Raw genomic sequence first — 13,515 nt, 5'->3', positions numbered from 1 at the left:
GCAAGCTCATTTAGGTATAAATTTTTATCTCTTGATGTGTGGCTAAAAACTCCCTATTTCTTGGGGTGTGATTTAGCGAATATGGGTTAAGATTGTTGTTGGGTCTTGTTTGCTGATAGTTTAGATGTAGTTTAATGTTGATTTCGTCTAGTAGTTGTGGATGAATTTAACAAATTTGTAGTTGCAAATACAATTTTATTTATGTGTTTTCTGCTTGCTTGAGAGAGAAGTTGTGAAACCAAGACTACTAGATTGATGGCCTAAGGAGTGGTCAACATGAGGTTCAGCTCGAGAGAGTGAACCCTAGTCCCATATCCTAACACTCAGCTGGAGAGAGTGAGTGGGGTAAGGTGTAGGCTGGTCTTCATGCGGCAAGTTTGTCTGAGAGGAATCCATTTGAAACGGGGTAAGTTGCTCGAGAGAGAACTTATTCCCACATAAAGCTTAGCCTAGTCACTATTACTCTATAAATTTGCTATCGCAAACATGTACCCAATAATTTAGCTTAACCCTTATTCCCCTTATTCCCGTCACATCCCACGGATTCCCTCTCATTATTTAGAAACCCTTGTTTATTTTGTTGTTTTTACTTACTTGTGATAAAAATCCCCCCATTGTTAATTGGCACTCTTGTGTCCCCCCCCCCTTTAATTTAAAATGTTTTTACTCATTAATGTCTTTAGCTATGACTAGTTAGAACAAAATTTTATTTTTCTATAAATTCTCAAAACAACTCTCTTGACCAAGGGCTATTATACTATTACACGATCGTAGACAATTGCATTGGAAGTTGTGTCCTTGATTATGCAAACATCAAAATGGCACCACTGTCAGGGAGTGGTGTTATTTGGGAATTCTTAGTTATGTAGAATTCTTGGTTCTTCTTAGTTTTAGCTTTACTAATCTAAATTGTAGTTTTGTTTTGCTTGTTTGAATATCAAAGCAGAGAAATAAGAATGGGTGATCATTATGGATACCACACAGACCATCCCCTCTTGAAATTGTTAAATCTGAGGGACAACATCCTGACATTCAAACAAGTAGGGGATGAAACAATTCAGGAAATGTGGCTGAACTTTCAAATGGTGCTACAACCATGCCCATCTCATGGGATGACAGACAAGGCGCTAATAGAGTGCTTTTATAGGGGTCTTGGACCCGAGAATAGAAGTGTAGTTGATCAAATTTTCGAGGGCGGCATATTGTACCAGCCCTATAAAGTCGTAGTAAAACTCTTTGATGGCATGGTAGAAGCCAGCAAATAAGCCAAAAAGAAGCAAGAGTGGGAAGCACTAGTTACCCAGTTGGACGCTCTATCCAACCGAGTCATGGAATTGGAAATACAAGCCATGGGCAAAGACAAGCATTTCTCCTTCTGAGAGTGTAGTCATGGGAAGAAACAGGGAGGTGCGCAAGATGATGAAGCTCTTTCACTCATTCAACAAAAAATTAAGGCACATGAGAAGATGTTGAATGAAATGAAGGAAAACATCGAAATGCTAAATGAAGCGTCAACCTCTCACTCCGTGACTATTCAGCTGTAGGATGCTCAAATCGGCCATTTGATATCAGGTCATTACCCACCATTCATCGAGGACTCGCCTAATTACAACATGGGCAACTCCGAGGATGAAGAATAGTTGTTGACTTATGTCGTGCCACGACGTTAACTAAGACACTGTTTGGGAGGCAACCCAAAACCCCTTAATATTTTATATTTGCATATTAGTAAAATAATAGTGTGTTGTTTATACAAGTTGAAGTGTGAGAAGGTGTTAGAAAAAGTGTTGGGTGGCGAGCAACAGTTCCAGTCGGCGAGTCGCCAAAGAGGTCGGCGCACCAAATCAATTCCGCCGTTTGACTCAAGATAGCTTCAAATTGGAATATGTAAAATTCAGGGTGCCCAGAAAAGTACTAGCGAATCGCCAACCATATCGGCAACCCCGATGTTCACCACCGTTTGAAACGCTAACCGACTCAGTAATCAAGACTACTGCCACCGAATGAGCATGAACTGGACAGTTTGCAAGTAAAAAGGGTTAAAATTCTACAACTTGTTCACTTTTACACTCTTTCATTCCTCCAACCTCATCTTTGCACACTAATTTCCATATATTCCTGCATTACCTAAGTGTTCTAGTTATCAATTGGTGCTCGGAACATGGATTACACTTTAAATTTGGTCAGCGCAAAAGGGTGGTTGTGAACCATTCGACAACGTGGGTTGAGACTAGACGCATTGGGCTGCCTAGCAAAGTTGTGGAGAATTTGAGAAACCACTCAGTGGTCCGCTTAACGTCTCCACCTCAAACATGCTACTCCGACAGACGGAGAAGATGCTTAACCAGGATTATTCTCTAGCCCTTTCTCTGTCTTTCTCTAATTTGACCCTTGACTTCTTGTTTTATGCATTTAAGGATAAATAGTTTTTGTATTATGGTGGGGCGAAGCCTACCTTTTGTGCGACTGCTATTATTATCCGTGTTGTGTGTATATATTTGGGTTGTTTCGCTTTAAAATTGTGTTTTATCTGTTTTTGTGGATGTTTGAGCTTGTGGCTCATTTTATTTGAAAGTGCAAAATGATTTTAACCCATTCGAAAATTTTTGCCACCTCTTGTGTGTTGAACGTGGCTGTTCTTTTGCAAAATTTGAGTCTCGATTTCGATCAATACCGATGACTTGCGGCTACGATGAGGCCAAATAAAGTTGCATAGACAATATGTGAACTCTTTCCATCTCGTTATGACTAGCTTTGTATCAAATTGATTCTCTTGTGATGATCATTGCACAGTAGCGAAAGTGTGGAGTTTTGTTTAACTTATAGTGCCAATGCCTAGTGTGATAAGCTTACGTGTGAACTATGCATGATAGATCCTAGAATTTGCCCCATTGGTCCGGTCAACTATGTGATGTTATCTCTTAATATGATCTTAGGCAACTTCGAAGATTGTGAACCAATTTGACATATACCTCTTTTGTGACCTACCTTGTGAGTGTGTGATTCTCTTTTGAAGACCCCTTGAGCTTTACCTTTCCTTGGAAGAAAACTTGATGAAAACTAAACCTTTCTTAATCCATCACCCATAATCCTCATGAAGTTGTGGTTAGTTTGAATAGCCAACTTAGGCTAAAAGCCTAAGTTGGGGGTGTGGTGAAAAGAAAAGGGAAAGTCAAGAAGTGCAAGAAAGTCCATCCTACCCATTGTTTTGAGGAAAATGGAACCTCTCTATATAAAAAGAGAAAAAAATGAAAAAGAAAAGTTGTGGAATAAAGTTGAAAAATGAAAAGGGGTTCCCATACAATTCATGGAAGGTAAATAATAGGATGACTTATAAGCACTGATGAAAATGATGAAGGGGAAATGAAAGGAAGTGTTGCGAGCATCACACCTCATGAGGATGAAAGTCACTGAGCCTAAATGACCATACCTTTGCACTCAGCCCCATTACAAGCCTTGAAAAGACCTTTTTGATCTTGAGTGAGCTGAAACAAATGTTGATTGGAAAATACGGGAAAACCTATGGGTGAAAGCATGCATTATGTACTTCTTTGTGAGTGTGAGCGTTGCATCTGATTCCAAATTTATACTGTGAAACCATTGTGTGAATATGAAATCATTCTTTGTGTGAGGGCATTTGAACACTATAGTTGAGCTTGAACTTGCATTTGAAGCAAGTATTGTGAGCATGAGATTCGTTGATATTGGTGAGTCACAACTTGAATCTTTGAGTGCACATTTGATTTTTTCATAAGTAAATTGAGTCTTGTTGTGTGCATTTATGATTGAGTCTTGTGTAGCACTGTTCGAGACACCTTTGTTAAACGGTTGAACTTGAGTTTACTTGAGGACAAGCAAAAGTTTAAGTTGGGGGTGTTGATGAGTCCACTAATTGGACTCATTCAGGGCGATATTTTAATAGAAATTGTGTCCTCAAATGCTTATTTTATCACAATATCTGATGAAAACCCCTAAGTTTCAGGTATTTGAAGTTAAAGAGAGCATGGACATTACGTCGCAAAAAAAGCATGAAAAGGGCTGAAAAGAACAAAGAAATGAAGGCTTAAGGATCGCCGAAGGGTCTTACTTTGCCTTTTGATCCAGTGTGCTGAGCCCTTAAGAAAAGGAACAAGTCGGCGGAAAAAGGGAGCAGTTGACGCATCACCGAGCAGTTCCGCGAAGCAGTACCATACCGCCCAATGGCCCAGAGCACGATGATGCTAAAGGTTGGTACAAGACGGCGATGAACTACACCAAAGGGCGAATTGCCGAGTTGATCGGTGATTTTGACTAATGACGCTGAGTATGCCGCTGCAGCACAAATCTGTGATAACTATAAATACTAGTTAGAGTTTTAGTTTTAGTGTGAAACTTTTATTATAATTTTCACTTAAAGAATAGTACATTTTGATATTTTTACTCTAAGTTTGAGAGGGTTTTGGAAACTTAAAGAAGAAGAGGGTTTCATCTCCAAGGAGTTGGACTTAGGTCTCTTGATTTCTTCATTCTTGGCCTGTAACAAGACTTAAATCTTCATACCCATTTGAATGCAAGCTCATTTAGGTATAAATTTATATCTCTTGATGTGTGGATAAAAACCCCCATTCTTGGGGTGTGATTTAGCGAATATGGGTTAAGATTGTTGTTGGGTCTTGTTTGCTGATAGTTTAGATGTAGTTTAATGGTGATTTCGTCTAATAGTTGTGGATGAATTTAACAAATTTGTAGTTACAAATACAAGTTTATTTATGTGTTTTCGGCTTGCTCGAGAGAGAAGTCGTGAAACCTAGACTACTAGATTGATGGCCTAAGGAGTGGGTCGACATGAGGTTCAGCTCGAGAAAGTGAACCCTAGTCCCATATCCTAACACTCAGCTCGAGAGAGTGAGTGGGGTAAGGCGTAGGTTGGTCTTCATGCGGCAAGTGGGTGTCCGAGAGGAACCCATTTGAAACGTGGTAAGTTGCTCGAGAGAGAACTTATTCCCACATAAAGCTTAGCCTAGTCACTATTACTCTATAAATTTGCTATCGCAAGCATGTACCCAATAATTCCCGTCACATCCCAAGGATTCCCTCTCATTATTTAGAAACCCTTGTTTATTTTGTTGTTTTTACTTACTTGTGACAAAAATCCCCCCATTGTTAATTGACACTCTTGTGTTCCCCCCCCCCCCCCCCCTTTTAATTTAAAATGTTTTTACTCATTAATGTCTTTAGCTACGACTAGTTAGAACGAAATTTATTTTTTTATAAATTCTTAAAACCACTCTTTTGGGTCGATCCCAACCCTTGGTTGGGTTATTATACTATTGCACGATCGTAGTCAATTGCATTGGAAGTTGTGTCCTTGATTACGCAAACATCAAGCAAGTCTCGCATTCAACAATAAAAGCCTAAATCTCTCTTGTGAGCAAACTCAAAATTCAAGGCTAATACGCAATTATCAATCTAATTATCCACTTCATGAATTCTCTTTCAAGTAACCCACGAAGATCTTAAGCTAGATCTGAGCGTGCACTCTCAAATCATAAATGAAAACTTGAAAATTAGACTAAACCCATTTCATGAATATTAAGCATGAAATCAATTACAAAAACAATAAAATGAGAAATCAAAGTCCCAAAAGAATTGTCTATTTCTATCACAAAACCTCCCATTTCAATTAGCAATTACACCCACAACTCATGCAATACAAAGCAAAGGAAAGAAGATAGGATAACAAATATTAATATTCAGAACACTATCTTCAATCCAAAAGATAAAAATTCTTTGATCAAAGATAATCACTAAACTAACAGTATCTTTAAAGGTAAAAAATAAGATATCACTCCAGATGATAGGTGATGCTTCTCTTAAACCCTTTGTGAGAATTTGATCCCAAAGTCCATGAGATTCTCACTCTGCCCCTGTCTATAAATCAAGACTTCACTAAAGCAACCATAAGTTTGCTAAAGTAAACGTCGCAAAAGTGATTGGCCTTATCGCAAAAGTGAAGCTGTCTTTCTTGGCCCCTTCGCATAAGCAAACCCCATGTGGTCACTTATACGATTTGTTGACTTCAGGTTGAGTATTCGTGGAAGTGAACTCTATTTCGCAAGTGCGGGATCAGAGATTATTTTTCTTCCAATTTCAGCTCCTTTTTCCACTATTTTTTATCATGTTCCTTCCGAGCAACAAATACCTGAAATTAACACAATTCAATGAATAATTAATCTATTTTGTAGAAATCTCACATCTAGGATTAGAGAAATCAAGGATTGTATTGATGAATAAAATTGTTGAGTACATACTCCTTATATAAAAAGAGAATTGTAGAGTCCTACTACAATACCTATTACTACTATAATAATAATAATAATAATAATGCAATTATAAATAATCTAATCCTAGTCATAATATAATCCTAATCGTAATCTAATCCTAGTCGTAATATAATCCTAATAAATATAAGTAGTCTAATCCTAGTGCGACTCTAATTCTACAGCAGTGATGTATACTCGTAGTCAGCTTCGTTGGACCTGTTCCTTTGACATGTTCCAATCATCAGCTTACTTCTTCATCAACACTTGTTGTCAGCTTCGTTGGACTTGTTCCTTTGACATGTTCCAATCATCAGCTTCCATCGTCATCAACACTTGTTGTCAACTTCGTTGGACCTGTTCCTTTGACATGTTCCAATCGTCAGCTTCCTTCTTCTTCAAGACTTCCCCTCAAGCTAATGAGTAGAGGAACGGTTACTCCTAGCTTGCTTCGAATATCTAGCAAAAACCCTTTGAATACCCAGCAAAAACTTATTTTGTCAATGCTTCGGTATAAATTTGATGTCTAGTCGTTGCTTGTGATAGTTCATCTACAGATTTATACGAGTAGTCCCACCAGTAAAAACACTTAAGAGTAGTTCGATTATTCCTACCACAGATTTGACATGATTCAATATTATTCTTCTCCTTATTTTCACTTTGGAAACTTTTATTGTTCGGAGAACCTAGTCCATATTGATAATCCTGAGAATATGTTCCCTGTCCAGCAGGCTTGAAACCTCTTTCTCTGGAGTTGATATTTTTGTTTCCTCTTCCCTTGCCTTTTTGGGCAGAGAATACCATGTTATGGTTTTGTTGTGACACCCCTTCTTCATCTTCCCTTATATCAAAACTCGTGAGAGCATAAAGAAATTGATTAAGGGTGGGATATGGTGCCATACCTAAACTTATAGAAAAATTAATTACTTTTGTTGCTTGAATATAAGCTTTTTCCAAGCATTCCCACCTCTTCTTGGCAGTTGAGCAGTCCACAATTAGGTGCATGCTTTCTTCAGTCAAGGTGCTTGAGATCCAACTCCTTAGCAAAACGTCTTTCTCCTTCCAATAATCAATGGTGCCACTATCTTTTGCATTCTTTTTAACCGCTACAACCTCCCAAGCAGTCTGTCCAATGGAACAACTACGTTTACTTGGTTCATAGATGAGATACGTTAGTTTCATCACCTGAATCAATTGGGATATTTATGTCCTCCATATGAGGTAGTTTGTTGGATTAAGTTTAATGGAGCAAGCGACAATGAGTTGGTGAAGTGAGGAGGTCGACATAGTGTTGGTACAAGAGGTCATTGCAATTTAACGTGTGGTTGGGTTTTTTTTATCAATACTTAGAGAGCGAAAGAGCTTTTATGCTCTGATACCATGTAGAAATCTCACGTCTAGGATTAGAGAAATCAAGGATTCTATTATGAATAAAATTGTAGAGCACACACTCCTTATATAAGGAGAGAATTGTAGAGTCCTAAGTTCACTATACTTAGAGTCCTACTACAATACCTATTACTACTATAATAATAACAATAATGCAATTATAAACAATCTAATCCTAATCATAATATAATCCTAATCGTAATCTAATCCTAGTCGTAATATAATCCTAATAGATATAAGTAGTCTAATCCTAGTGCGACTCTAATTCTACAACAGTGATGTATACTCGTAATCAGCTTCGTTGGACCTGTTCCTTTGACATGTTCCAATCATCAGCTTTATTTTTCATCAACACTTGTTGTCAGCTTCGTTGGACATGTTCCTTTGACATGTTCCAATCGTCAACTTCCTTCTTCTTCAACATCTTTCTCTACTTGGGTGCCACAAAATCATAAGAAAAGAGCTTCAAATGAGTGGAAATCCTCCACTCATCACTAGGTGAGGCCTTGATTGAATTTTAAGAGGTCCTGAACTTATTTTAGAATTTTTAGGTGTTATATTCATTTTTATGACTTCCACGAATTTCGATAAAGGAGACCTCAAATTTGTGTTTTGATGGTTTCATTGAGTCTGAACATTGAGTTTAGTAGATTTACATATATGGTTTGTATGTGTGGTGTTCCAAATGATCCTGAGGGTCCTTTCGATGATTTGATTTTGGTTGTGTTTTGCCGGTGTCTGCAGGCCTCACTTTTGTGAAGACTAGTTCGCTTAAGCAACCTTCGCTTAAGTGAAAGAGCCTTTTCTTTTGCGAGACTGGACATTTTTGTGGGACTTGCTTAAGCGAACAATTGGTTCACTTTAGCGATGTCTGCTTAAGCGAATTTATGATCGCTTTTGTGATATCAGAGAGGGTTTTAGACCTGCCATTTTCTAGATTTTACCTATATTTCTCCAGTTTGAGCTTTGTAAAACCCAGGTAATTTTGAAGAGATTTCTTGTACTAACTTATTTGGGTATGCTTTTGTGACCCTAAAAATTAATTTCCTTTTATCATCTATGAATTTTAACATCAAAACTTGAAATTTTATTGGCAAATACCGAGGTTTTCAAAGAACTTGAGTTCTAAGCTAAAATGGTGATTGTGGACTGGTTTCATTTCCTTTTACGAAATGGTTTATACCAATGAGTTTCAAATTTCCTGGGTAACATTTTCAACTAACGATTTTTGAATTCAAACCTCATTTTTTGGAATTGAGTTTTTTAAGTTGATTGATCCATTTTTCAAAGTGTATGATATGGGTATTGTTATTTCTGGAGTCTTATTGTGATTACTTGATTGAATTAGATTGTGTGGCTTTGGAAATTATTCGGAAAGGGAAGGCTTAAGTGTTGTATTAACTTTTCAATTTAATTGAAGCAAGTGATCTCTTAAACCTTGTAAATCTAGTAGAATTGTGTATTTCCCTTCATTGTGTGTGTTGAGGAGTAATTAATGGAAATGAGGTGATGAATTCATTGTTCAACTTGATTAATCTTAATAAATAAAAAGGGGATTCATGAAAAGGCAACGTGTTGATCATTATGCTTTGTAAATTACCTTGTTGTGGACTCTATTTTGTTGATTGATGAAATGCTTTGATGATATTAATATGGACTTGAATTGCTTGAGTTGTTGTCTCTTCCTTATGGTGTGAAATTACTTATTTTCATTTATTGTTGTGCACCATGATGAGACATGTGATGTTATGCCGAAGTGAAATTATTTCGGCAAGTGATATAATATATAGTCGAAGGAAAATGGTTCCACCTAGTGATGTGATATAAAGTCGAAGGAAAATGGTTCTGCCTAGTTATACGATATAAAGCCAAAGGGAAATGGTTTCGGCTTGTGATAGTGTGTCGAAGGGAAATTGTTCCGGCAAGTGATATGATATAAAGCCGAAGGAAAATGGTTCCCGCTAGTGATATTGTGCCGAAGGAAAATAATTCTGACAAGAGTTTGACTATTGTAATTTGATGCATTTTGATACTTGTGATTGATGCACTTGATACTTGCGATTGATCTTTGTGACACTTGTGATTGACATATTTGATACGTGTTGGTTGTTGAACTGTGACTATTGGACTGTGATTAACGTCTTGTGAATTGTGTATTGTGAAATTGTTAGGTTGGGCTGATTACTATGCAGGTTGTAGTTTGAGGAGGTTTGGTTGGGATGAAAGGAGTACTTAGTTTCTAACTATTTTTTCCTTGTTTATTTGCTTACTTGTTGAGTACCTTGTTGGTTGATACTCACTCCTTGCTTTTATACTTGTGTAGGTTCACATCCTGGATCGGTGTGATTGCTCTTCTTCTTGTTACATCTAGGCTTTCTGAGGATACATTTAGAGGTAGATGCTTGTCATCCCGATGGACTCTCTTGTTCCTTTCCTTATGTTTTATTCTATTTGAGAAATAAAGACATTGATACTTGTAGGCTTGTACACGTAACAATAAGGTTTTGGGATTGTATTAGAATGAATAAGTTTTTCGCTCTTATGTTATTCTTGTTTTACTTTCTGCATTTCTTTCATTTCGTTGTGTTTGTGGCAAACTTGTCTTGGTGGGAATAGACAAGTGTCATCACGTCCGTTTTTTGGTCGTGGCATGAAATGAGTTAAAGAATAGAATATATAGAGTGAAGTGTGAAAAACAATACACCTAAAGCATTTCGATGTTTTGAGTTTTATATATGAGCTATTAGGTATTTGATCTTTCTATTTAAACTATCACCAACTATTTATCGAAACTTATTCTCAATTAAGAATTATTCACTTTTCCAACCTAAACTTATTAGGTAGAAAACTCATACATTTAACAATTGTGGTGTATTTTGATAAATAGTTGATGATATTTCACGTAGAAAATTCACATACCTGATAATTTATATATAATACTCAAAAAGATCAAAACACATTAGATATATATTTGACCATTAACTCGAATACAACATTTGTCACTCAGTGTTGTCTAGTTTTCATCTGGGCTTTGTGCTAGTTGTTGAAGAAGAATTGTAAAGGCCTCTCCATCAATGGAAGCTAGTTTTAGAGAGAGATCATCCACCTTTTTATTCAATATTTTGATGTAATTGCATGTCTCCTCCAATATCTTTGACGTTGCTACCTACATGTCCATCAAATGAATTATCAAAAATGCAAATTTCCAAAATCTACAAAAATATGTCTTTTGGATCAAATTATAGTTGTGTAGTTCTTTTATAATTTTATAATTTCAAACTTTTATCTCTATATATTCATCTATTTACGATTCCAACTAATTCAATCTACTCTTTTCACTCATAGATTCCAACTAATTCAGTCTACTCTTTTCACTCATTAAACACACTCATGATTTGAAAATGTACTCTCGCAATGAAGAATTTGTTCGTATCAAGTGGAAGATTATATTTAAAAATAGCTAATTATTATCATTGTTTTTTTTTTTGTTTTTGTACCATTGATCTTTGTAACTGATTGCCATTTGACGTATTGTATTAGTTGATAATCGTGTGTTTACTAAAATATAGTAGTACAATTTTTGTATGATATATTATCTAGTTCAGTATAAAAGTAATAATTTTGAGTTAAAATTTATGGATACTTTTTTTATATAGTTTTTAGAACTTACTTATTAGTATAAATCATTTTTTATATTATTATTTGTTTTATAAAAAAAGTGAAATGTATTTCTAAAAAGTATGCTTAAACGCATGTTAAAACTCCAATTCAAACTTTTAATTTCTCAAAAATATTTGGAAATTTATGATCACACAAGCTTACCATCTTTTGTCCCAAATTATATAAAGATATTTCTGATATGAGCACAAGAGTTAAGATAACGCATTGATCTTTAACACTTGTGATTAATATATATGTGACAGACATTTCTCTAAACATAATATTATAATCTTACTACTAGAAATAAAGATATTTTTACACTGTGAAATCAGTGGAAATTTTTGTGTTATAGAATATAAATTTTTCGCTCATTTTCTACCCAATCAGTTTATTGGAAAATTTACGAAGGACAAAAAAGATTCTTACTGAAATAGTACGAAACTTCCTATTTTTTCCTTTCTCGTCGACTAAATTAAAATATTTAAGCAAATAGACATTATAAACATTTTTGAGTGAAAATTTTGAAAGGAAAAATAGCTAGTGATTTCTTTTAGTAATGTCCAATAAACTCGAATTATCATTTGTTGGTATGAGAAAGTTCATTTGAAAACGTACCGTGGAGGTGCATCTTGAAGAGGAATTTGGCAACAAAACTTCTAGTTTCAAGACAAGATCATTAATCTCATCTTGAGTAAATTTTAAAGGGGGCCTTCTTCTAGTAGACATAATTTTTGCCAACCTCTTGTATCAATTTCTTCACAAATAAACTACTAGCCAAAACGTGGGACTTGATGGATGCATGAAGTATGTATGATCAGTTGCTTTATAAGGAAATGTAGGGTATGTTTTGGACTTTTTTTTAACAAAAAATTGGATAAGAGGCGAAGTCAGGATTAAGAGTTTAGGGGTTCTAAATTTCGTTAATAACCGTTAATCAATTTTGTTAGGGGTTCACAAATTCATATACATATATATTTAATTAATTTTCTAGTACAAATATAGGGTCTACGGAAAAGCTACTGGGTTCGTCCGGACCCATGAATCCCCACCTGCCTCCGCCTCTGTCTATATGTGTTATTCTTGCACAGGACCATGCTAATTTTGTTTGTATTGTTTCAATTTTATTGTGTTGTTGAATGGACAGAAATATTTTAGATAACTTTTTTTTAATCTTTTTTAAAAATTTGGATCATTTTTCGATTTGTATATGTTATCCTTATGTAGAGACAATAGTTAATTTTTTATGTATCGTTCAATTTTGTCATATGTTTCCAAAAGTATGAGTATGTCTTGAACACTTTCTCTTTTCTGTTTTTGGACCACTTCTCAATTTGCACGTGTTATTTTTATGCAAGGCTATGCTAATTTTTTTGTATCGTTCCAATTTTATTAAATGTTCAATCAAGAGTAAGAGACAAAATAATAAAAAAGGTCCCCTCCCCTACACCCGACCCCCACACCTTTTAGGAATGAAAAAGGAAAAAGTTATTGTATTAATTAAGTATTCATACCTAAAGCTAATTAAAGAACTACTTCTACTAGAGAGGTCCCGTTTGCTTCAATCTTTAACCAATTATATGTCGGATGCAGGACACGTCAACAACTAAAAAACCACAAAAATAAGAGCCATTACAATCAAATTTCACATTTTTGCTTCAAGTCCTAGATAATAGCAAGCGTTTGAATATTTAATATGAAATTATGATTTGATATTGTATATCTTAACGATATGTCTAGTATATATTTCCACTAAATCGGAAACTGCTTGTTCTAACACAATCTTAAATAGCCCATTCATCGTAGAGGAGGGGTATAAGTATCGATCATTTCTCCAAAAGTAGTTAGGGATTGAACTTTACAATCAATAAAAAATATGGAAGAAAATAATACAATTTCTGTATTCAATCATATATATATAAAGCTAGATAAAAAAGAAGTGATGTGACACCTCTCAATTACCAAGGATTTTATTTATATCTTTGTGTGTGTGTGTTTTTTTTTTTTGACATTTTCTCTAATTTTCTTCAATTATTTTTATTATATAAAACCATCTCTTTAATTCATACCTCTTCAATTACATAAATTCAAATCTTAATTAATTTAATAATATATATAACTCCTAACCTTTCATATTCAAAACCTTCAAATTATTTAATATACAAATTTG

Source organism: Solanum verrucosum, unplaced genomic scaffold, assembly GCF_900185275.1.
Source record: "Solanum verrucosum unplaced genomic scaffold, falcon-dt-bn FXZP01000181.1, whole genome shotgun sequence".
Lineage (NCBI taxonomy): Eukaryota > Viridiplantae > Streptophyta > Magnoliopsida > Solanales > Solanaceae > Solanum > Solanum verrucosum.
This window is presented reverse-complemented; position numbering follows the sequence as displayed.